The sequence below is a fragment of the Podarcis melisellensis genome (assembly GCF_964234715.1).
Source record: "Podarcis melisellensis genome assembly, chromosome: 3".
Classification (NCBI taxonomy): Eukaryota; Metazoa; Chordata; class Lepidosauria; order Squamata; family Lacertidae; genus Podarcis; species Podarcis melisellensis.
In genome coordinates this window covers 107,279,979-107,301,975 of record NC_138530.1, presented here as the reverse complement: position 1 = coordinate 107,301,975, position 21,997 = coordinate 107,279,979, and the positions used below count along the sequence as shown (strand labels likewise).

The 21,997-nt window shown below is 45.1% G+C and overlaps 2 long non-coding RNA genes across 3 annotated transcripts in view; both read left to right on the top strand.

Moving 5' to 3' along the window:
- LOC309367383 overlaps nt 1-21,997 on the top strand; it is a 249,841-nt gene that overhangs the window by 8,653 nt on the left and 219,191 nt on the right. The gene's annotated exons all lie outside the window — the stretch shown is intronic.
- Nucleotides 1-21,997, top strand: part of LOC309367271 — a 161,546-nt gene that overhangs the window by 116,406 nt on the left and 23,143 nt on the right. The gene's annotated exons all lie outside the window — the stretch shown is intronic.

Here is a 21,997-nt window from a genome sequence, read left to right as displayed (position 1 = left end):
GGAATTTTGTGTTGTGATTTCACATGGCAAAATGCAACAGGTGGGAATGTAAAGGAATGTTGGAAATTGGGACAGAAGTGCTAGCATTACAATCAATAAAAGCAATTCACATTTTAATGCAAAGTTCCCTAATTCCCACTTCCTGAAACAATTCATGAATCGAAATGCAGCTTGTCCATTGAACTTCTCTGAATTTTGCTATGTAGTTCTCCAACCAAATAATGTAAACAAAGAAATGTTTGGTGGGGGAAATGTACGTAAAAATGCATATATTTCAGGAAATTGCTTGCAAAGGTGTGCATATTAGGGAAAACTGCATACCAAAATATGTATAAGGAGAAAATGCTGATGAAGTTTCATCAGTTTATTTATTTATTTTTAAGAAAAACCATAGACTGATGTGGAATGACCGCTCCCCGCTTAAAACGGGGGGCGCCCTTTGTGTGGATGCGCGCAGCCCCTAGATCTGGAGCGGCTCCAACAGCATAGGTTTGGCTTTGCCTTCCCTCAGGTGGGATACCTGGAGGTCTCTGCCTACCTCAGTCAGTTGTCCAATCCCACCTGGGGGAAGCGTTTCCAAGGAGACCAGGCCGGGTAGGGGACGGACTACCTGCCCACACAATAGAGGGAGGATCTTACCTGGCAATCCTCAGTTGGCTCCAGAGCTTCTCCCACCCTACCCACCCACAGTTAAGTCTCATTTTGCAGGTTAACTTTTCTTCACAGGTATGCGGGCGCTGCTATGTCAAGGGCACTGTTGAAGGGCCAGAAAGGAATTCCCCATGCATTGGCAGGTTTTGCCTTTCCCGTAGCAAAACGTCACAACTTTGGCAGTATCAGGCCTTGGGCGGAATCCTTTAGTCTATTTTCCTCTTTGCAGCTGTGATACCAGGGTTCCCCGTTAAAGGGGTTCCTGAAGGGAGGCTTTGACCGTACGCCAAAAGGTCGTCATTACTCTCCCCTGTGACAGCGGCATAACGGGGGCGGCTATCTCTGCTTGAACATATGTTCTCCAGAGCTGGCCCATCCCCCCCCCACTGGATAACCCTGATGTTCCCTAGGTCCCCGGCTGGGGACTGGGGAGGGATAACGCCCAATGCCTGAGCCAAGGTCTACCTACATCTGAAATATAATAAATTTGTGGCCAATTTAATCCCATAGCATGTTGTCTTGAGTCGTTATTCCACATGATGGGGGGGCGCCCGGGGTCTGGGGGACTCTGCCTGTCCACGCAAATGAATTGAACTTAAAAAATTAAAGAGAGAAACCAAAATTGACAGGTTAGTCTAGGTTTTCACACAACTTAGGACTCAGCCACACCTCGGTTTACCGACCACTTCCCCCGGGAAAACCCATGGTTTGGCTCTGAATCAGAACAAACGGTAGTTTGGTTTTCTGCTGATTGTGGTTTGTTCCGATTTAGTGCGAGAGCAGGGGGGGGGGGAAGCAGTGGCGCAGTGGCAAAATCACTTGAACCCGAGCCTAGAAAACTCATAACAAGTGGGAAACTGCTCAGACCTGTGTTTTCCAGGCACAGGACAAGTGGGAATGTGGATGAGCCCTTAGTTTTAAAAAAATTCCACAGCATAAGCCCATATTTTCAAAGTAATGGACTCAAGGTGCCTCCGTATTTTCCCCATATTCTAGGCCTAGCTTGGGGAGTCCCACGATCCCCACAAATGGCTTTTGGGGAACACACTGGGCTGCAGTGGGGAGGCAAGTACAGTGGTACCTCAGGTTAAGTACTTAATTCGTTCCGGAGGTCCGAACTTATCCTGAAACTGTTCTTAACCTGAAGCACCACTTTAGCTAATGGGGCCTCCTGCTGCCGCCGCGCCGCCAGAGCACGATTTCTGTTCTCATCCTGAAGCAAAGTTCTTAACTCGAGGTATTATTTCTGGGTTAGCGGAGTCTGTAACCTGAAGCGTATGTAACCAGGAGCTTCCCGCAGCCAATCAGAAGCAGTGTTTTGGTTTTCAAAAGTTTTGGAAATCGAACGGACTTCCGGAATGGATTCCATTCAACTCCCACGGTACGACTGTATGAGGAATTCCCTGTGTGTAAGCATCCTTGTTCATTTGGTGCTACTGGATACAATCCTCAGAAGCCTGCAACAGAAATGATAATTAAAAACATTTCTGGAAGAAAGGATTCGAAATGAATAGAAGTGCCTATTCTTTCTTTGATTCGAAAGATTGTGGCAGCACATCACAACTTATGTAAACTGTGTGGGCATGTAATTGGAATACCTGTTTCAGCTGCTGCAGTTTCTTATATTCCATCTACTTAGAGCGGACCCATCCATTTGATAAGATGTTCTTCCTACTGGGTTCAGGTTTCCTACAAAAGGCTTAACAGAAGCCTTTGATCCTGGAAAATCCAAAGATCCTTTGGAAAGCTTTATGAAGTCTAGAGAGGGCACATGAGCTGCCCCGGATTGGAATGACCTTTGCCTTTTTCATCTTTAGCTTTTAGGATAAGCCAGCACCCTCTCACAAGTCAGGCAAAAGAAAAACCCTCTGTCCAACTTGCAGTTCCTAATTAAGATTCCACTTTCCCACTCCCAGGTCACAGGAACATTTAACATCTTCAGAGAAAGAAGAGTTGACCGGGGAGGTGGGGAAACTCATACCATCCTATATTGTTAGCAATCACACACAGGGCTTGAACTATTGGGCCAAGGTGGGGGAAGGATTTAATGAAATCTACAAGCCCTACTTCCTGATTTCCCCCCTCCCCTGTTTTAGCCAAATCTGCTCCACAGGGCTAGTCCAAGATACTTTGAAAAAGCGTCCCTTCACCACAAAGGAAAGAGTATGGTATCCCAGGCCCTCGAACTGCCCCAGTTTTCCAGGGACAGTCCTGGATTTACAGAAGCCATCCCGGTTACTGATTTGATCCCAGAATTTACCACCTTGCCTTAGGACATCCCTATTTTCATTGGAGAAATGTTGGAGGGTATGGAGTTATGCGACCCCAGAACTAAGGAGATGAGTAACTATACAACCTTCAGAAGACAACAGGAGGAAGCCCTGTATAGGGAAGTTTTTAAAAATATTTAATGTTTTTATTATGTTTGTATACATGTTGGCCCAGTTAGATGGGTGGGGTATAAATATTATTATTATTATTATTATTATTATTATTATTATTATTATTAAATAGGATTTCCCTAATTTCATCAAAGACTTGTTGGAGGGTATGCAGGCCAGTTATTTTGGTCTCCAAAAATCCCCCAAGTTCCTATTTTCTGTCCCTGGCAGCAAAATAATAATAATAATTAGTAATAATAATAATAGGCCTTTAGACTGATCCAAGAGGGCTCTTCTTACGTTCTTAAATTATGGTCCAGCAAAGGTTGATTATATTAAATATATGATTGGAAACGGTAGCAAGCAGGAGTTTTGTCTGAGAGTGGCTTCTAGTTAGGAGACAAATTCCTCAGACTGAAGAGAAAGCCTTTGGGCTGGGCTATTGTTACAGGGTTGAGTTGGATAGGTTCCTGCGTCACCTGTCTTGGTCCAGATTGAACTGATGCAGCTTAATGCTGCCTATGTAATGCTCCTTGGTAGCACAGTTCTGCAATTCCATCTGTCTCAGTGGTACAGGAGATAACGCTACTAGGAACCCTTGTGTGAAATCCCCCTTGCAGTGGTGTAGCATGTATTGCTAGAGCCCAGGGACACACGGAAGGAAATTGACTGACAACGGATGCGTATTCAACTGCCTAACAGCGTCTGCGTCACCCAGGAGATCACAGAGATAAGACAAGAAGAGCAAGTCTGTGTCCCAGGGAGAAGCCATTTTCAACTGGGCCCAGCGATGGAAGTGCACAGTTGTATTGAGACAGCACTGGGAATCAAAATTTCGAGCCCCTAACAATTTTGTCCCCAGGGCAACTGCCCCTGTGGTGCCCACTGACCCCATGCCACAGCCCCCAGTACATTGCAGTGAGGTTTGTTGGCATCCTGTGCTAGGGAAATGCTGCGAACCTCTCCAAAAAACTTCCCTGCTAGACATTTAAATCAACCCATGTAATGCAAATTGTCCTGTTGTTGGAGACACCAGGTCATTCCAGCAACATTTTAAATACTGGAGAAAGGAGCCATTATTATTATTATTATTATTATTATTATTATTATTATTATTATTAAGCCAGTGTGGTATAGTGGTTAAGAGTGGTAGTCTCGTAATCTGGGGAACCGGGTTCACGTCTCCGCTCCTCCACATGCAGCTGCTGGGTGAACTTGGGCTAGTCACACTTCTCCGAAGTCTCTCAGCCTCACTCACCTCACAGAGTGTTTGTTGTGTGGAGGGAAAGGAAAGGAGAATGTTAGCAGCTTTGAGACTCCTGAAGGGGAGTGAAAGGCGGGATATCAAATCCAAACTCTTCCTCTTCTCTTCTTATTTGTACCCCGCCCATCTGGCTGGGTTTTTCCAGCCACTCTGGGCAGCTTCCAACAAAGACAAAAAATACACTAAAATTTCACACATTAAAAACTTCCCTGAACAGGGCTGCCTTCAGATGTCTTCTGAATGTCAGGTAGTTGTTTATCTCTTTGACATCTGATGGGAGGGCATTCCACAGGGCAGGTGCAACTACCAAGAATGTCCTCTGTCTGGTTCCCTGTAACCTCACTTCTTGCAATGAGGGAACTGCCAGAAGGCCCTCAGCACTGGACCTCAGTGTCTGGACTGAGCGATGGGGGTGGAGACGCTCCTTCAGGTATACTGGGCCGAGGCCGTTTAGGGCTTTAACGGTCAACACTAACACTTTGAATTGTGCTCGGAAACATACTGGGAGCCAATGTAGGTCTCAGCGGCCGCCCCCAGTCACCAGTCTAGCTGCTGCATTCTGGATTAGTTGTAGTTTCCGGGTCACCTTCAAAGGTAGTCCCACATAGAACACATTGCAGTAGTCCAAGCGGGAGATAACCAGAGCATGCACCACTCTGGCAAGACAGTCTGCGGGCAGATAAGGTCTCAGCCTGCATACCAGGTGGAGCTGGTAGACAGCTGCCCTGGATACAGAATTGACTTGCTCCTCCATGGACAGCTGTGAGTCCAAAATGACTCCCAGGCTGCGCTCCTGGTCCTTCAGGGGCACAGTTACCCCATTCAGGATCAGGGAGTCCTCCACACCAGCTTGCCCCCTGTCCCCCAAGAACAGTACTTCTGTCTTGTCAGGATTCAACCTCAATCCATTAGCCGCCATCCATATGATTTTATTTATAACCTGCCCATCTGGCTGGGTTTCCCCAGCCAGTCTCGGCAGCTTACAGCATATTTATAAAGCATATCTGCCTCCTTCCCCAGTTACCCCCTTCTGTGTGAAACCCTCTTGTGCTGTGGAAATGGGGCAGACGGTACTTTGTGGAAAAGAGAGGTCATGTCCCAGCTTGGGAACAAGATTGGGGCAAGTCCAACTGCTACCTTGCCATTGGCACAGAGACACTTGACTTCAGAACCTACAGACCCCCAACCAGGCTGGCATATGGGAGGGCGAAGGCTGGCAACTGTAAGTCATAAAGAATATATATATATATATATATGTATATATGCAGGTTTTGGTGTCCTCGGGTGTCTTCCCGTGTAAAAGTTGGGGTGTCTATGCGACGTTTCGACGAGGTCTCACTCGTCATCTTCAGGCTGGTGCTTTCGGCTTCTTGTTACTGGAACAGAGCAGGATCTCAGTGTTTTAGTTCCTATAAATACTGTTGAGGGGGTGTGGTGTATAGCCTCCAATGTTCTGGGCAGAGAGGAAGTTCCCAGGCTAGTGTGCCTTTTCTTCTTTTGTTCCTTAATTACTTGAGGGATATCTTGAGTGATTTCTTGAGTGATATCCTGAGTACCACTTAGGTGGGTCATTAGGTGTGGATTAGTTGCTAAAGTCTTTGTGTCTTGACCTCTTGAACTTTGTGAAGAGTTTTTCTGAGAAGATGGCTGTACTGCACTTAGTTGTGCTCTGGCTTGGCTTCGTGTATAGGGGCGAGCTGTGGTTTTGTGGCCTGTGTCAGCCAGATCTGTGTAGGGATTGCAGGGGGGTGCAGCATCTGGAGGTGCCACCATGGTTTGGCTACTGGATGGTGTCTGTAATTTATCTGTGGAGAGGGTCTGGGTTTGGGTCTGGTGTGGTTGATTGGTGATGGCGTTCTGTGTGCCTCTGGATCTGGTGTCAGTTTTTGTGGGGAGGGCTAATTTCCAGATGTCTTTAGCAACTAATCCACACCTAATGACCCACCTAAGTGGTACTCAGGATATCACTCAAGAAATCACTCAAGATATCCCTCAAGTAATTAAGGAACAAAAGAAGAAAAGGCACACTAGCCTGGGAACTTCCTCTCTGCCCAGAACATTGGAGGCTATACACCACACCCCCTCAACAGTATTTATAGGAACTAAAACACTGAGATCCTGCTCTGTTCCAGTAACAAGAAGCCGAAAGCACCAGCCTGAAGATGACGAGTGAGACCTCGTCGAAACGTCGCATAGACACCCCAACTTTTACACGGGAAGACACCCGAGGACACCAAAACCTGCATTCCTGTACCCGTGAAAATCTACGAAAGCAAATATGTATATATATATATATATATATATATATATATATATATATATATATAATCAGATCTTTCTAAAGCCTTGAGATTTAATCTTGCTCCGCTGAACTGGGTGATGCATTAAAAATGTGACTGCTTATCTCAGCTTCAGCTTACATGCCGAAGTGGATGAGTGAACTTTGCACAGCTGGGTGTGTTTAAAGTAGTTAAACTGTAACATAGGTTGAAAAGGGTCCCGTACCACCCCCTTGGTTCCTCTTGTGTAAATTATTACTTTGTATAAAACTGTTACAGCTAGGTCTGGCTTTTTAAAACAACAACGTTAATTGGATATATGGCGTAGAAGGACCAAGCTCAGACTCCGGGTATTATTATTTTTTAAAGAAAAGAAAGGAATGCATTGTCTTAATGGGCACATACCTTCCAATAATTAAGCAGGCCATCACATTATTTTTGTCCCATGGTTTATACCAGGGATGAGAAAACATCAATCCTGTTAAGAGGTAAACTATAGTTCCTTATATTCTTTGAGGAAATTCATGTGCTTTAAATATAAGTTGTGCACACAGCCCAGTTATCTAATGATGGTAACTGATTATCCTGCATAGGTAAAAGTAAAGGTAAAGGAGCCCTGGATGGTTAAGTTCAGTCAAAGGCAAATATGGGGTTGCGGCGCTCATCTCGCTTTCAGGCCGAGGGAGACGGCGTTTGTCCACAGACAGCTTTCCTGGCCATGGGGCCAGCATGACTAAACCGCTTCTGGTGCAACAGAACACCATGACGGAAACCAGAGTGCACGGAAATGCTGTTTAAATCCTGCCACAGTGGTACCTATTTATCTACTTGCACTGGTGTGATTTTGAACTGCTAGGTAAGTAGGAGCTGGGACCGAGCAATGGGAGCTCACCCCATCACAGGGATTCGAACTGCCAATCTTCTGATCAGCAAGCCCAAGAGGCTCAGTGGTTTAGACCACAGCGCCACCCGCATCCTGCATATATTAACTCTGTGATATTACAGAGTCTGTGGCCATATTAACTGATAAAAGGTAAAGGTAAAGGTACCCCTGCCCGTACGGGCCAGTCTTGACAGACTCTGGGGTTGTGCGCCCATCTCACTCAAGAGGCCAGGGGCCAGCGCTGTCCGGAGACACTTCCGGGTCACGTGGCCAGCGTGACATCGCTGCTCTGGCGAGCCAGAGCTGCACACGGAAACGCCGTTTACCTTCCCGCTACTAAGCGGTCCCTATTTATCTACTTGCACCCGGGGGTGCTTTCAAACTGCTAGGTTGGCAGGCGCTGGGACCGAGCAACGGGAGCGCACCCCGCCGCGGGGATTCGAACCGCCGACCTTTCGATCGGCAAGTCCTAGGCGCTGAGGCTTTTACCCACAGCGCCACCCGCGTCCCTGATACCGACGAAAAATTAGAGAAATGGGGAGATGTGTTTTTAGGGCCTTAAACGTGCCTAGTGCCTCTTGTTTCTTGAGACTTAACACAAGTAGTGTTTCTGTTGTTTTAATAATTAGAGATGGTAACGTTGTGGTTCTTTGGTCCCAGAAAATGAGAGGCACTGGATATTTTCAGGAGTAAAAAATAGCTTTAAATTCTTGCCCCTGTTTGACGTGCTGGGGCCTAATTTGGCAATGTTTTAAAGCAGTTTCTCCTTGATAAGAAAGCTTTTCCGAGAACCTTCGGCATTTGCTCTAGAAGAATGTAGAATGACTGCCCAGGGACTCTCTCTCAGCTGCTCCTTGATTATCAGGGAACAAAGGCTTTTTCATATGTTTTAAAGTGGTTCGGAGAAGGTCTGGGATTAGCAAGAATGGAGTAAAACTGGGCCACTCTAGTGAATTGTGGCGGAGATCTGAATTTACAGGCTTTTGCCCTTGACATAGAAACCTAGCCCAGCTCAAATAATATCATGTTTTTTGGAGAGATAAGCTCAAGTTCATTTCAGCTGAATTATTGTAAGACTGAAATATTGAGAGAACTACATTTCCCATAATCCCCTGTGTTCAGCAAACACTATGCGCAAGAAATTGTGCAATTTATTAAATTATTTATTGAATTTATATACTGGAGGTCTCAGGATGGTTCACAGAACAAAATCAAAATATAAAACCACAAAAAACCCACATGTTGTGATGATCCTGACAGACCTTCTTACTCAACCTGATAAGTTTCAGGAAAGGGTGTTGTGGTAGTGACAACTCCCAAAATCATGGTGGAGACTGAGGACAATAGGCCCTACGCCCCAAATATTTTTTATTATTGTTTTATTTTTTAAGTAAATAATATTTGGGGACATCGTTGACATTTGGTCAAGACTGGAGGCCTGAACCACCTTGGACCCAATCCATGTCCAAATTTTTGTATGTTTTGTATGTAGTTTATCCAATTATACTGAATTAATTCAAGAGTAGGCTTGGGTGATCTTACCCTTCATTAAACATCTGTATGATTTGAGTTGGTCATTGTTTTCCGACTCTTGATAAATTATTTCATTATTGGAACTGATAAATTCTAATCAACACCCTCAACAATCCAAGTACAATAGAGTTTCTTTATTAGTCAACAAGAGTTCATTTAACAAAGAGCAGCACAGAATTGATTAGACTCCACCATGGCTTTCCCTGATTCACTGAAGTTTTCCAGTCTAGGGCTGGATCTGTAACCCTGTATTCACTAATTCTGGTCCAAATGATTTGGGCTGGGCTGGAACATTATTGACTTCATATAGATCTTGAGAGGGTAATATAGATTATGCTTAAAAGCATGTCCTACTTTATATACTCACGTCAAACAGCCACATTCCTCTTATAAAATTTAAGTACAGTGGTACCTCAGGTTACATACGTTTCAGGTTACAGATTCCGCTAACCCAGAAATATTACCTCAGGTTAAGAACTTTGCTTCAGGATGAGAGTCATCGTGTGGCGGCGGTGTGGTGGCACCAGGAGGCCCCATTAGCTAAAGTGGTACCTTAAGTTAAGAACAGTTTCAGGTTAAGAACGGACCTCAAGAACGAATTAAGTTCTTAACCCGAGGTACCACTGTATCTCCATTCTGTTTTCCAAGATATCAGTTCTCAACTGTCATGAGTGGTCATCTAAGGAACATAGGAAGCTGCCATATAATGAGTCAGGCCTTAGATCAGTCTTGTCTACAATGATCAGTCTTGCCTATCTAGATCAGTCTTGCCTACAATGACTGCCGGTGGCTCTCTAGGGTTTTAGACAGTCTTTCTTCTACCAGCCCTACCTAGAGATGCAGGAGATTGGACTAGGACTTTCTGTATGCAAGACAGATGATCTACCACTGGGGCCTATGAACATACATCCAATCCAAAGATTGTATATAACCTTTCCAGGAGTACAGAGGTGAGTAACAGCTAGGCATGATCCTTAAGATGATGGAGGAGTGTTTATGATCCATAACGTGCAGTTGGTTGTTTAAACATTTTCTGTGATCCAGATAAATGCACAATGGATGTGGATCGGAACTTTATTGCATCAAATGGTTGGGGCCAAATAATGGCTACCAACCCTGCTACAACATACAGTGGGATCTTGGGTTACAGATGCTTCAGGTTACAGACACTACAGGTTACAGACACCGCTAACCCAGAAATAGTACCTCTGGTTAAGAACTTTGCTTCAGGATGAGAACAGAAATTGTGCTCCGGCGGCATGGCAGCAGCAGGAGGCCCCATTAGCTAAAGTGGTGTTTCAGGTTAAGAACAGTTTCAGGTTAAGAACAGACCTCCAGAACAAATTAAGTTTTTAACCCGAGGTACCACTGTACAATGTTGCCATATTCTGCATAGCAGTATCCACAAACTAGATTTAATAAACACTCATATCAGAGTGCTCTGTAAACTGATAGCTATAGTCTTTTCTATATAGTGGTACCTTGGAAGCCAAACGCCTTGGCTCCCGAACACATCAGCTCCTGAATGATTGAAACCCAGAAGTGAGTGTTCTGATTTTTGAATGATTTTCAGAAGCCGAACATCCAGCGCGGCTTCCACGGCTTCCGAGTGGCTGCAGGATGCTCCTGCAACCAATCGGAAGCTGCTCGTTGGTTTTTGAATGGTTCCAGGAGTCGAACAGACTCCCAGAACACACTCTGTTCAAGAACCAAAATACATCTGTACTCAGCTTTTATGCTCTTCCACATCCGTTTAATGCTCGTAACCCTTCTTTTAGCTTCTTTTGGATTCTTATAGTTTTTTATATATACCTTCTGTTTTAATAATTTTTAGCTTTCCAAGACATTTTACAGCGTTTAAATGATTGTATCCCTCCCCTCCTTATGCTGGTCTATGACCATAATAAAGATTTGATTGATTGTACATAACGGCTCATACACCTTGCTTGGGGCGGTTCTCTTCTCTACGAGATGTTTGGAATTTTATCTCAAGCTTTCCTTGGGTCATTTATGGATTTTCCCAAGCTGCTGGCCTCGCTTTAAGAGCCCTCTATTTACGGCGATGCCTTTGTGTATATTCCTTTCCTTTCCAGGAAGGAGGCACTACGGATGCAGCTCCGCTAGGGCAGGGGGTGAGATTGTTCAGTGAGAAGAGGATATTGGTTGGAAATTAATGGTGACACTTGCTGAGGAGAAAGATATGTAACAGGAAGATGTTTACTTTCCAGCTCGTTAGTCAAAGGGGGACTACGTTAGGATCAAGGAGATGGGCCTGTCAAGATAACGGACTTCAGTCCAAATTTCACACCAAAGCCATGCTTTGTGATGCTTGTGAAGTTTGGCATAAACTCTGGAAAGGTTCCTTAGGCATTCAGCTTTAAGAAATAGTCAAATAACAATGTGACATTCTCTTGCGATGCAGCCATCATTCATAGGCTAGGTTTAGATGTAAAGGAAAACCGTTGCTGGCATTTAATTCATGAATCCCTTCAGCAAGAGCCCTGCATAAGGACTTCTGATTCTGCAATGGGTCTTTCCCCCTCACTTCCCCCCCTGCAGCTGCTGAAATGGGGGGGGGCATTGGGAGAATATTCAATATTCCTGAAAAGTGTATAAGAAATGTATTATGGAAAGCACATGCCAAGCATGAGCTGTGACCCATGCTAATGAGAGGAAGGAATGGAGAGGAGGGGAGAATCCTGGAGAAAGCTGTGAGACTTGAAAATATGAGCAAATTATACTGAGCAATGCACTTTAATATCATTTTAATCTCCTCGTTCTTTTTCATCCATTTCTGATGTTCCAATATCCTTGACGTGCTGCAGACATTCATATTATCCCACTGCAGCTAAAATCAGTATTCTCTTCTCACAATCACTTTTGCAAAACACAGAGGTGGGTTGAAGTCCTAAGGTAGCTCTGGGCAGGGGTGAACGAAGGCATCGTGACACCCGGAATGGGGTGTCGCTACATAGGGCGCATGTGCGGCATCGCTATGTACGACGCATGCACCCGATGCCGCACATGCGCTGTACATAGCGGTTTGCCAGCGCCCCCGCTTCAGCGCCATATGGACGGTGCTGGGATCCTCTGCTCGTGACTGCAGCTGTGAACGGAGGATCCTCTACATGTGGCTGTAGCGGTGACAGAGGGATCCACCACCATCTGTACAGCGATTGAGCAGCACCGGCGGCAAACTGCTATGTACAGCACATGTGTGGCGTTGTTACGTACAGCGCATGCATGCGACGCCGCACATGCGCTGTACATAGTAGTTTGCCACTGGTGCCAGGATTCTCCACATGTGGCTGCAGCGGCGTGATGGCTGCTCACTCCCTCGTGGGCCCCCGCGGGGTGCCTTCTTGTCACTCCCCAGACATGACACCTAGGGCACACCGTCCCCTGCCCCCCATTGCAACTCCACTCGCTCTGGGGACCAAAAGTGGCTTAACGTCCATATATTAAGATCTAGATGGCTCTCAGACATAAGACCAGAGGACTCCTCCTTCTATTTTGTGGGTTGCTTTTTTGCAATCCTGCCCTGTTGAGTGGCATTTTGTTTCCCATAAAAGCGAACTCCTGAGCTGGTGTAAATATCTCGCCAGTTGGGAAGATGAGTGGTGCCATTTGGCAGAGAGAACTTTGGATCCTGGGTGTTTTCTAGTCTGCCTCCCCCCCAAAAAATCACCTGTGGTCTGGCCTGTGCTGGCTGAGCCAGGATGTTGAAAATGTCTGTGACAGAATGTAGATCCAACACTGGATCTCTCTCTCTCTCTCTCTCTCTCTCTCTCTCTCTCTCTCTCTCTCTCTCTCTCTCTCTCTCTCTGATCCCAGAAAGGGAGTTCTAATACATCCTATAGGATTGCAGCCTTGATCCCATGAAAGCAAAAAAAGAAAAAAGAAGAAAAGGGGGGGTCCCATTCATCTGCTAAACCACCTGAACGCAATTAAAAAAACAAGAAGTGACACGTTCCATATACATCTTCAGAGGAGACTTATACTGAAAAAGGCTGATTAGAAATAAGTATATCATGGAGTAGAGAGAAATATAAAAGGCCTTGCCTGGAGGAAAGTATAATTCCTCCTGCTTTCCTCGCAAGACCCGAATCCTGTCATCTACAACCATTTGCATCTCTGTGTGGCTGGGAGAGCAAGTGGCGACTATGACTCATACTAGTCGACTGTATCCCCTCCTTTGACTTCACTGTTGCTATTTCCTGATAATAATGAAAATAATAAAGAAGGATTTTGGAGAGGGGGAATAAAGTGCGACGATGACTTTTTGAATGTTATGTCTTTGGATGTCCCATTGACTGACACAACATCTGGCCCTAAATATATTTACTGGTGCCAGTACCAGTAGTTGGGGTGGGTGAACTTGGTGGGTTTTGAGGTTTTTGACATGTCTCAAACTGCTAATTAAATATGTAAAGTTAGTTTGAATTCACAGACTTTCCCACCACCCCTATAATTTAAAGCTATAATTTCTCCTACCCACAGATGATTCACTTTTAAAAAGAAAAACATGGTTTCCTTGTATGTTTGGATTAGGAAAGCACCCAGAAAAAGGCAGATTGACAATATATGTCGTGTCTCAATTTTGCTGTCTTCTACACACACACCCAACACAGATTTTTTTCCTTATTCTCTTCTACCTTTCACATTCTTATTTCCTACATCTATTCTTTCAGTGAGTTCCGCCTCTTTTCTTTTAATAGTCTCTCCTGAATGTTTCTATTTATTTATTCATTTGATCGATCAATCATTTTCTACTCCACATTTCAGTTCAAGGGGGATTACATAAAAATAGCAAAATGCAATTAAGCGGGGGGTGGGGGGTGGAAACTTTTAAAACCAGCGGTAGAAAACATCAAATTAAAAGCAGCAACCAAAACCCAGGACAAAGGACACAAAATGCAGGTTAACAATACTGGCAATTCACACCCCACCAAAAAAAGGTTTTATCAAAATTAAATGCTTTTTAACTGGCCTGATACTATAGTGAGACGAGACACCTTGATGACCCTCTATGAGCAGGGATCCCACAGCAAAGGGTCCATCTCTTAAAATCCCTTCTTGTCAGCCTCAGAAACCTAGGGTTCTTGAAGCACGTTCTTGCTTCTTAAAGGTAAAGGTAAAGGTAAAGGCCGACTCGGGTTGCTGTGCTCATCTCGCTTTATTGGCCGAGGGAGCCGGCGTACAGCTTCCGGGTCATGTGGCCAGCATGACTAAGCCACTTCTGGCAAACCAGAGGAGTGCACGGAAACGCCGCTTACCTTCCCACCGGAGCGGTACCTATTTATCTACTTACACTTTGACGTGCTTTCAAACAGCTAGGTTGGCAGGAGCAGGGACCGAGCAACGGGAGCTCACCCCGTCACGGGGATTCGAACCGCCGACCTTCTGATCGGCAAGTCCTAGGCTCTGTGGTTTAACCCACAGCACCACCCGCATCCCTTCTTGCCTCTTAACCTACTGTAATTGTTTAAATGCTTGAACCCCACCTGCCTATGTCCACCGCCTCAAACAAACCAATTACTGTGGATGGTCTCCTAAGCGGTGATTTGACAATAGGGTTGCGACCTAAGACAAAGGCTCTGCACAGCTTGTGTATGAGAAACAGCAGTTTGATGTTTGAATAAAGAGAGAAATAAGCAAAACTTTCTAACTAGAATTAGCTGGAAGAAGTGCCTGGGTGCAGCCTCAGGGGTGCAGAATGCTCAAGATATGCTCTTGTGTTCTTAACATTTTCAGTGGCTCTGCAGGAGTGCCTGTCTGCCTCCACTATGCCCTGCTTGCATATTCTTGTCTGGTTCTGTTGCTGGATCCTGATTCTCTATGCATCTCCATTTTTAAAAATGTTTTTTTGTTTTATTTATCTTTTGCATTACACACACACACACACACACACACAATCAGTTTGCTATATGCTGCAATAAGGCTTCTTTTGGTGGGAAAGCCAGCCTATGAAATCTAAATAAAATAATAGTATTTGGAAATTAAGAAAATATTTTAAGAACAGCCTCAGTCTCCAGTGCTCTTTGATCCAAAGGAAATGTTTGGACTTGGTGCTGTTGCCCCTAAAACATCCCACTTCCTGCTTGGAAGTGGGGATTGTGTAAGAGTATTATTGGGAAAGATCCCAAGTGTAGGAGTTTATAATCAGCCCACGTCCTTTTCAATGTCTTTCATATCATTTTACATTCGGACTCTTGTTTCCTTTAGGAGCAGAACTAATGCACCAATAAATGTGCTTAAAACTAAGCCAAATAAGCACACAGATACAAATGGCAGTTTTCGACTTTTTCACTCCGCAGCCTTGTCTCCAGCTGCTCTCCATCGCCTGACAATCCCAATTCGATCAGATAGCAGTGCACTGTTTAGTAGAATCCCAAACCTGTTGTGAGCAAGAAACAGATTTTCTCAGTGTTTCAAGTTACTAACTTTTTGGGTGGCAGAGACTGAAATGGTGGAAATGGGGGAAGGGGCGTGTCAATGCTTAGGAACATCTTGTAAATGTGTGTGTGGTTTTCCTGGTTCAAGAGGACACAGCCTCTTATTTAAGAAATGCCACCAACTGATAAGAAAGAGATGCTGGTGAAGGTTCTTCTGACCCAGACTAGAGTATGAAATTAATGGGCTTGTAGAAGCTTGCTTCAAATGAGAGGTGAGTTTTTAAAGCCCTGATATGGCTGAAATGAAATTCTGAGTTGGAGATGAATTCTTGGTTTCCCCCACTGTCCATTGCTAAAAACCCTCCCGATCAGCCAACACACTTCCAAAACACATTCTCCCACCCCCTTCACTAACCTCTCAAATAGTGATTGGATCGACAGTGATGGTGGTAGGGCAAAAGATCATTTTCATTTTATTAGTATATACCTAACTAGCCCATCTTTTCTCCCAGGAGCTCAAGGTGTTATCAATGGTTCTCCCCCCCCCCCACTCCCTTTATTCTCACAACAACTTTGTGAGGTAGGTTAGAGAGACAGCAACTGGCCCACAGTCACACACTGAGGTTCATGGTTCAAAGAACCCTGGTCTCTCATGTTTTGTTCCAGTACACCACAACATGGAGAGGGCCTTCTTTACCCTTCCTTCCATCCATCTTTCTCCACCCCCCTGACATGCTGGTGAACCAGGTTTTATGGTCTAATGTGAACCCCACGTCTGTGTAGGGTGAAGACACTTGCCCTGGAGACCCCATTTTTTACATGAGGGTTCTGACTCCTGGCCTAATACATCTTCAAGATGATGTAGCCAGTTCATCTTACCATGACTTCCTTTTCCTTGTTCCTATACATAAGTAGTGGTGGCTCCCCACAGATCTCCAGATGTTACTAGACTACAACTCCCATCATCCCTCACCATAGGACATGATGCCTGGGGATATTGGGAGACCAGCAACACCTGGAGGACCACAGGTCCTCCATTCCTGTCATATCTGTTGTACCACCATTCAATAATTCTGATCTCCCGCAGATCTTTCCATCTGCACAGCAAACCAGGAAGAAAACATTACAAGCAGCAGACCCATCAGTCCCATGACAAGATGCCTAATGGTCATCAGGGAGAGGAAGCAGAAGAGATCCTACAAAGTGCCTGAGTTGGAACGTACTGAGATCAAGTGAGACAGGAGAGGGCAAGGGGGTGCCCTATATCAGAGCAGACAAACTTATGTTGAAGTAGCACAATCCACCCCAACAAGACAAGAGCTGATGCTAGAAGGAAGTCGCGGCACAACAGGGCCAGCTCTAACATTTTACAGACTGAGGCAGCTGCCCCAGGTGGCGAGTGTCCAGGGGGTTCAGGGAACATGGATTGTCAGTGAGGTGTTGGAGGACAAAGCCATACATGAAATATAACCTGTCCTGAATCCCTGAAGGTTGTCTGCTGCCTTCCAGTGTGGTGGTGGATACCGTCCTGTTTGTCACCGGTGCTGAAGTAAAATTCAACTGCCAATCCATCCAGGATCTGGAAAGGAAGGGGGCATCAGGCAAAACTGTGTCTGTCTCAGGCTGGCCCCGAGACTCAGAGAACGTATGAGGTCCTGAAGGGCCATGTCTCTCAGCAGTGCCAGAAAATTGCTCCCTGGCATTGCAAGGGGAGTGTGGGAAAGGGGCCTGTTTCAGTTCTGTCCTGGAAGGAGTACAGTTGCTAGATGAATTCAGTGTGGTAGCAGTTTACAAGACACATGTCATGCTCTTCTTTCTTAGTCTCTCTTGACGTTTTTAATGGTGCATCCTAAAGCAAAGCCTCTCCAAGCTGGTGGATGGCAGGGTTCGGAGGCTTCATCGCGCTTGTGTTTAATGCATTAGCTGGCAAAGCTTCAGCGCAGGGGTGGCTGGAAGGGGATACATTTGGTAAATGTCTGCTCTCCCCTGCTACCTATCTGATTTCTCTTGAACCAAATTTGCTAAGCTCCAGTCAATTTTCTAATCTCTGCTTGCTGACAGACTGCAGGCCAAGAGAAAGACAAGTTTAAAACCCTGAAAATGAAGTGCATTTTATTTATTATGCTGTCTAAGATGTTTTCAATGAAGCAGACAGAGATAGTGCCTTGCCAAATTAGTGTCATGACTTTCCAAAGGTTTTGGCTAGTTAGGAGACTTCCAGTAAAAATACACGATGGCGCTCAGACCTCTTGTGGGCGATCCACACCTCTCTTGGAGCCTCCTCTTATTATCTTGTGGTTTCTGGTGGAAGGAAAGGGGGGGGAGAGCACCCCCCCTATGAATGGATTTGGACCTCTAGTAACTGTTCTGCAAATTATATTAATAACAAATGGAGAACGAGTTTAATATGCCAAAACACTTGGTTCCTCCCCACCCCCCAGCCCCGTGCCTCTGGTCTTGCATAGCCGTGACAGCGAGAATATAAACAAACATTAGCAAGAAAGCCTGGTTTGATTAACGAGAACCAGGAATGGGAAGATAGACAAGAGCTGATGAAGGAGAACAGGATTTCGGCAGGCATTAGAAAAGACGACCCTGCAGCTGATTCTTTGAAGACCCCAAATACCAGCAAATGCTCTTCCGGGCTCAGGAGATGCCTGCCCACTTAGACCTTGTCACTTGGCATGCAGATCATGCTCCTCACTGCTCAAACCTTTAAAAGCTGGTTTTGGTTTGCTAAGGCTTCGTAGTCCATAGGCAGCTGCTCCACTAGTTCTTTTCCAACTCCACCCGACTAATTTCCACGTGGTTCAAGTGGTTGCCCCCAGCTTGTTTCTGAACAGCAGGAAAGGGCCATAACTCAGTGACAGGCCATATGCCCAACAACAGGGGTAGTCGGTGCAGTGACTTCAAGATGTTGTTGGGTTCCAGCTCTCATCAGCCCCATCCAACATGACCAATGGGCAGGCATGATGGGACCATCTGAAGGGCACCATCATGACTACATGACTATTTTACATGAATATGGTGCTGTTCAGCCCTGAAGCTATCTTCAGATCAAGGACCAGAGGTATCAGGGATTGCTATCTGCTCTTTTAGTTTTTGTTGTCTTGCGATATTAATCTTCATTGTCTTGCAGTATTATTGTACAGTGGTACCTCTGGTTAAGAACTTAATTCATTCCGGAGGTCCGTTCTTAACCTTAAACTGTTCTTAACCTGAGGTACCACTTTAGCTAATGGGGCCTCCCGCTGGTGCTACACCGCCAGAACATGATTTCTGTTCTCATCCTGAAGCAAAGTTCTTAACCCGAGGTACTATTTCTGGGTTAGTAGAGTCTGTAACCTGAAGCGTCTGTAACCTGAAGCATCTGTAACCCGAGGTACCACTGTATTGCAGTATTGATCTTTAACAGTGTTATATTGTTGCATCTTTATTTGTCTTGTAAAGGTGGTCTTGGAATATTATTTTAAAGGGCTGGGTACAAATAACTTGGCACAAGTTTACCCCGCTGTGTGATCGCTGGGGAGAGGGTAGGAGGAATAAGGTGACATGTGCCCCTCTGCCTGGTTTTACCAGTAGAGGCAACAGCTGCAACCAGGTAGGGAGAAAGCAAGCCCTGGTAGCAGCAATCAGAAATACCCAAATGGGGCATTTCAGGGGCACTTGTCCAAATGTCTCATAGGTGTCCTGAGTTGAGTTTTGCAAGCCTGGAGCCAGGATAGTGAAAAATAAGAAAGGACTTACTGGGTTGCAGTGGTGAATCTGCCAGTCCTATATGATCCTATTCAACATCCTTTCTCTAGCTGAGTTAGTCCGCGGTTCAGTGCTTATTATGGTTGTACATATTGAAATATAAAGAGAAGTATGTGCATACTGTACTGAGCCATTTGTCAAACCTTCCTTTCATTCATCCAATATGTATTGTCATCTGAAAATCAGACTTCACAAGTTAACCTGTGGTTTCAAAAATGTGAAGATGAAAGCAGTGTTGGATGGTGTTTTTTAGTTTAATTTTTTTTTAAGGAGAAGAAAACACTACATAAAGTCTGTGTCTGTGTTGCTGGATCGCTATGAAATAGACTTTTTTTTTACCACCAGGAAAGTCTCTGAAATCTATTAATATTTCTGGCACCACCTTCAACAAAAAATGCCACTGGTTTCAGTTAACAGTAGGCATTTTAAATCTTATAGCAAGAATGTCAGAAAATGGCATACAGACATTATTTTCCTCTGAGAGATCCTTGAGAAAGTTGGGGGGGGGGGGGAGGCAGAGCCTGGTTGTGCACCACGGAACAATAATATAGCATTTTGACTTTTACAAGCAATCATACTTAACACAACCATTATAATTTACATCTCCAGATGTCACTGTCCTTTCCAGAAACTCACTGAGGGCCTCCAGCCTTGAGTGATGCCTGAAAAGAACAGGAAGATGCACAGAAAACATTTGGTCCTCCATGCCAAAATATAGTTATAGAAAGAATGACTCTTTAGGGATTCTTGGAGGCAAAGGCATAAATTAATGTTTCAGTGTGCAGGCAGGATTAGATGTATGATCTCATTGCAAGTTTTATCCTCCGATGCCAGGGCTGGGGAACTTGTGGTCATCTAGATATCATTGGACTGCAACTCCCATCATCCCTGACCTTTGGCTGTCCTAACTAGGGATGGTGGGAGTTGGAGTTCAACATCTTCCCTAGCCCTGTCCTAAATAATCAGGAAACCATGACGTCTGTCAGTGGAGATCAAATTTCAGAGATGCAACTTTTTTAAAAAAATCAAAAATCTCAGGGCCAAAATATTAAGAGTACAAATTTGCATGGGTTATTTGTACTCATGGATTGGATGACCATGCTAATCATCCTTGGGGCTGATGGGAGTTGGAGTCCAACATCTGGAGGGTCACAGGTTCCCTCATCTTTTCCATATATGTGTGTGTGTGTGTGTTTTCCTGGGTAACCTATGAACAGTGGATCATGTGGTTCTTTCTCAGACTGTAGCAATCAATGAGCAGACATGTTGATGGATGCCTCCACCTACTTGTAAAGGTTACCAGCTCAGACATGGACTACAAGCAACAGCTGCTAGAAAGCCCCAACCCTTACCTGTCCACACCTGATCATCTTCAGTTTTGAGGCAGCCTATGAGGTTGGGCTATTGAGTATGCATCTGGATCCCTTCACTACTGCTACTGTGGATGCATGTTTTGTTTCAAAAGTATACAGGCTATATAGGTAAAGGTAAAGGACCCCTGGACAGTTATGTCCAGTCTGAGGCGACTATGGGGTTGTGGCACTCATCTCGCTTTCAGGCCAAGGGAGCCAGCGTTTGTCTGCAGACAGATTTCCAGGTCATGTTGCCAGCATGACTAAACCACTTCTGTTGCAACAAAACACCGTGACGGAAGCCAGAGTGCACGGAAACACTGTTTACCTTCCCAACACAGCAGTACCTATTTATCTACTTGCATTGGCATGCATTCGATCTGCTAGGTTGGCAGGAGCTGGGACAGAGCAACGGGAGCTCACTCCGTTCTAGGGATTCGAACCGCCAACCTTCTGATCAGCAATCCCAAGAGGCTCAGTGGTCAGACCACAGTGCCACCCACTATATACAAAGTACAGGAAAGACATATGGCCTCTGCCCACTTACACACTATGTGAATACTCTCTCAGGACTTCCTTCTTAGCTAATTTACTATTATTCATATTTCTTCTTTTAAGACATAGCTTCCACACCTTTTAACACACCAGGGCCATTTCCCCTGGTCCTGACACATTTACTCAGTTGGCTCAGGTCAGACACCATGCTAAATCAGTTTGGTCTCACTCCGAATTGGAAAGTCAAGCCAAGGTCTGAAGGCTTTGACACACCCAAGCAAACCTTATTGTAGATCTGCATGTCTACTTTCATTATCTTCCATCAGGAGGAACTTTCTGGTGGTCAGAGCTGTTTGACAGTGGACAGGCTCCCTCAGAAGGTGGTAGGCTCTCCTTCATTGAAAGTTTTTAAGCAGAGGTTGGATGGCCAACTGTCATGGATGCTATAGTTGAGATTCCAGGGGATTGGACTAGATGATCCTTAGGGTCTCTGCCAACTCCACAACTCTATGATTCTATATCAACACTCTGATCTCTAGGTTTAGTGGCCTCAAGAGGTTGGACAAGAGTTGGGACTATGGTTGGTCATATGAACATATGGACAACTCTGCTGGCTCAGTTCAAAGACAAACCAATGCAGCACCCTGATTTCACAGTGGCCAATCAGATGCCCCTGGGAAGCCTGCAATCAGGATATGGGTGCAATAATAATATTAAAATTTGTCATTTATACCCCATCCATCTGGCTGGGTTTCCCAGCCACTCTGGGATGCTCCCAACAGAATATTAAAAACATGATAAAACATCAAACATTAAAAACTTGCATTCAGATGTCTTCCAAAAGTCCCCAGCCCCTAGGCCAGGTGGAAAAGGGCCTTGCAGGGAGCAGCCTTCAGTACTCACAGCAGGGCAATGTTCTTTCCCATTTGTGAATCTCAGTGACTGCCGGTCAGGGAACTGCCATCGGAGCCAGAGGCGGAGGCAAGGCTCCCAAGCGATGTTGGAGAA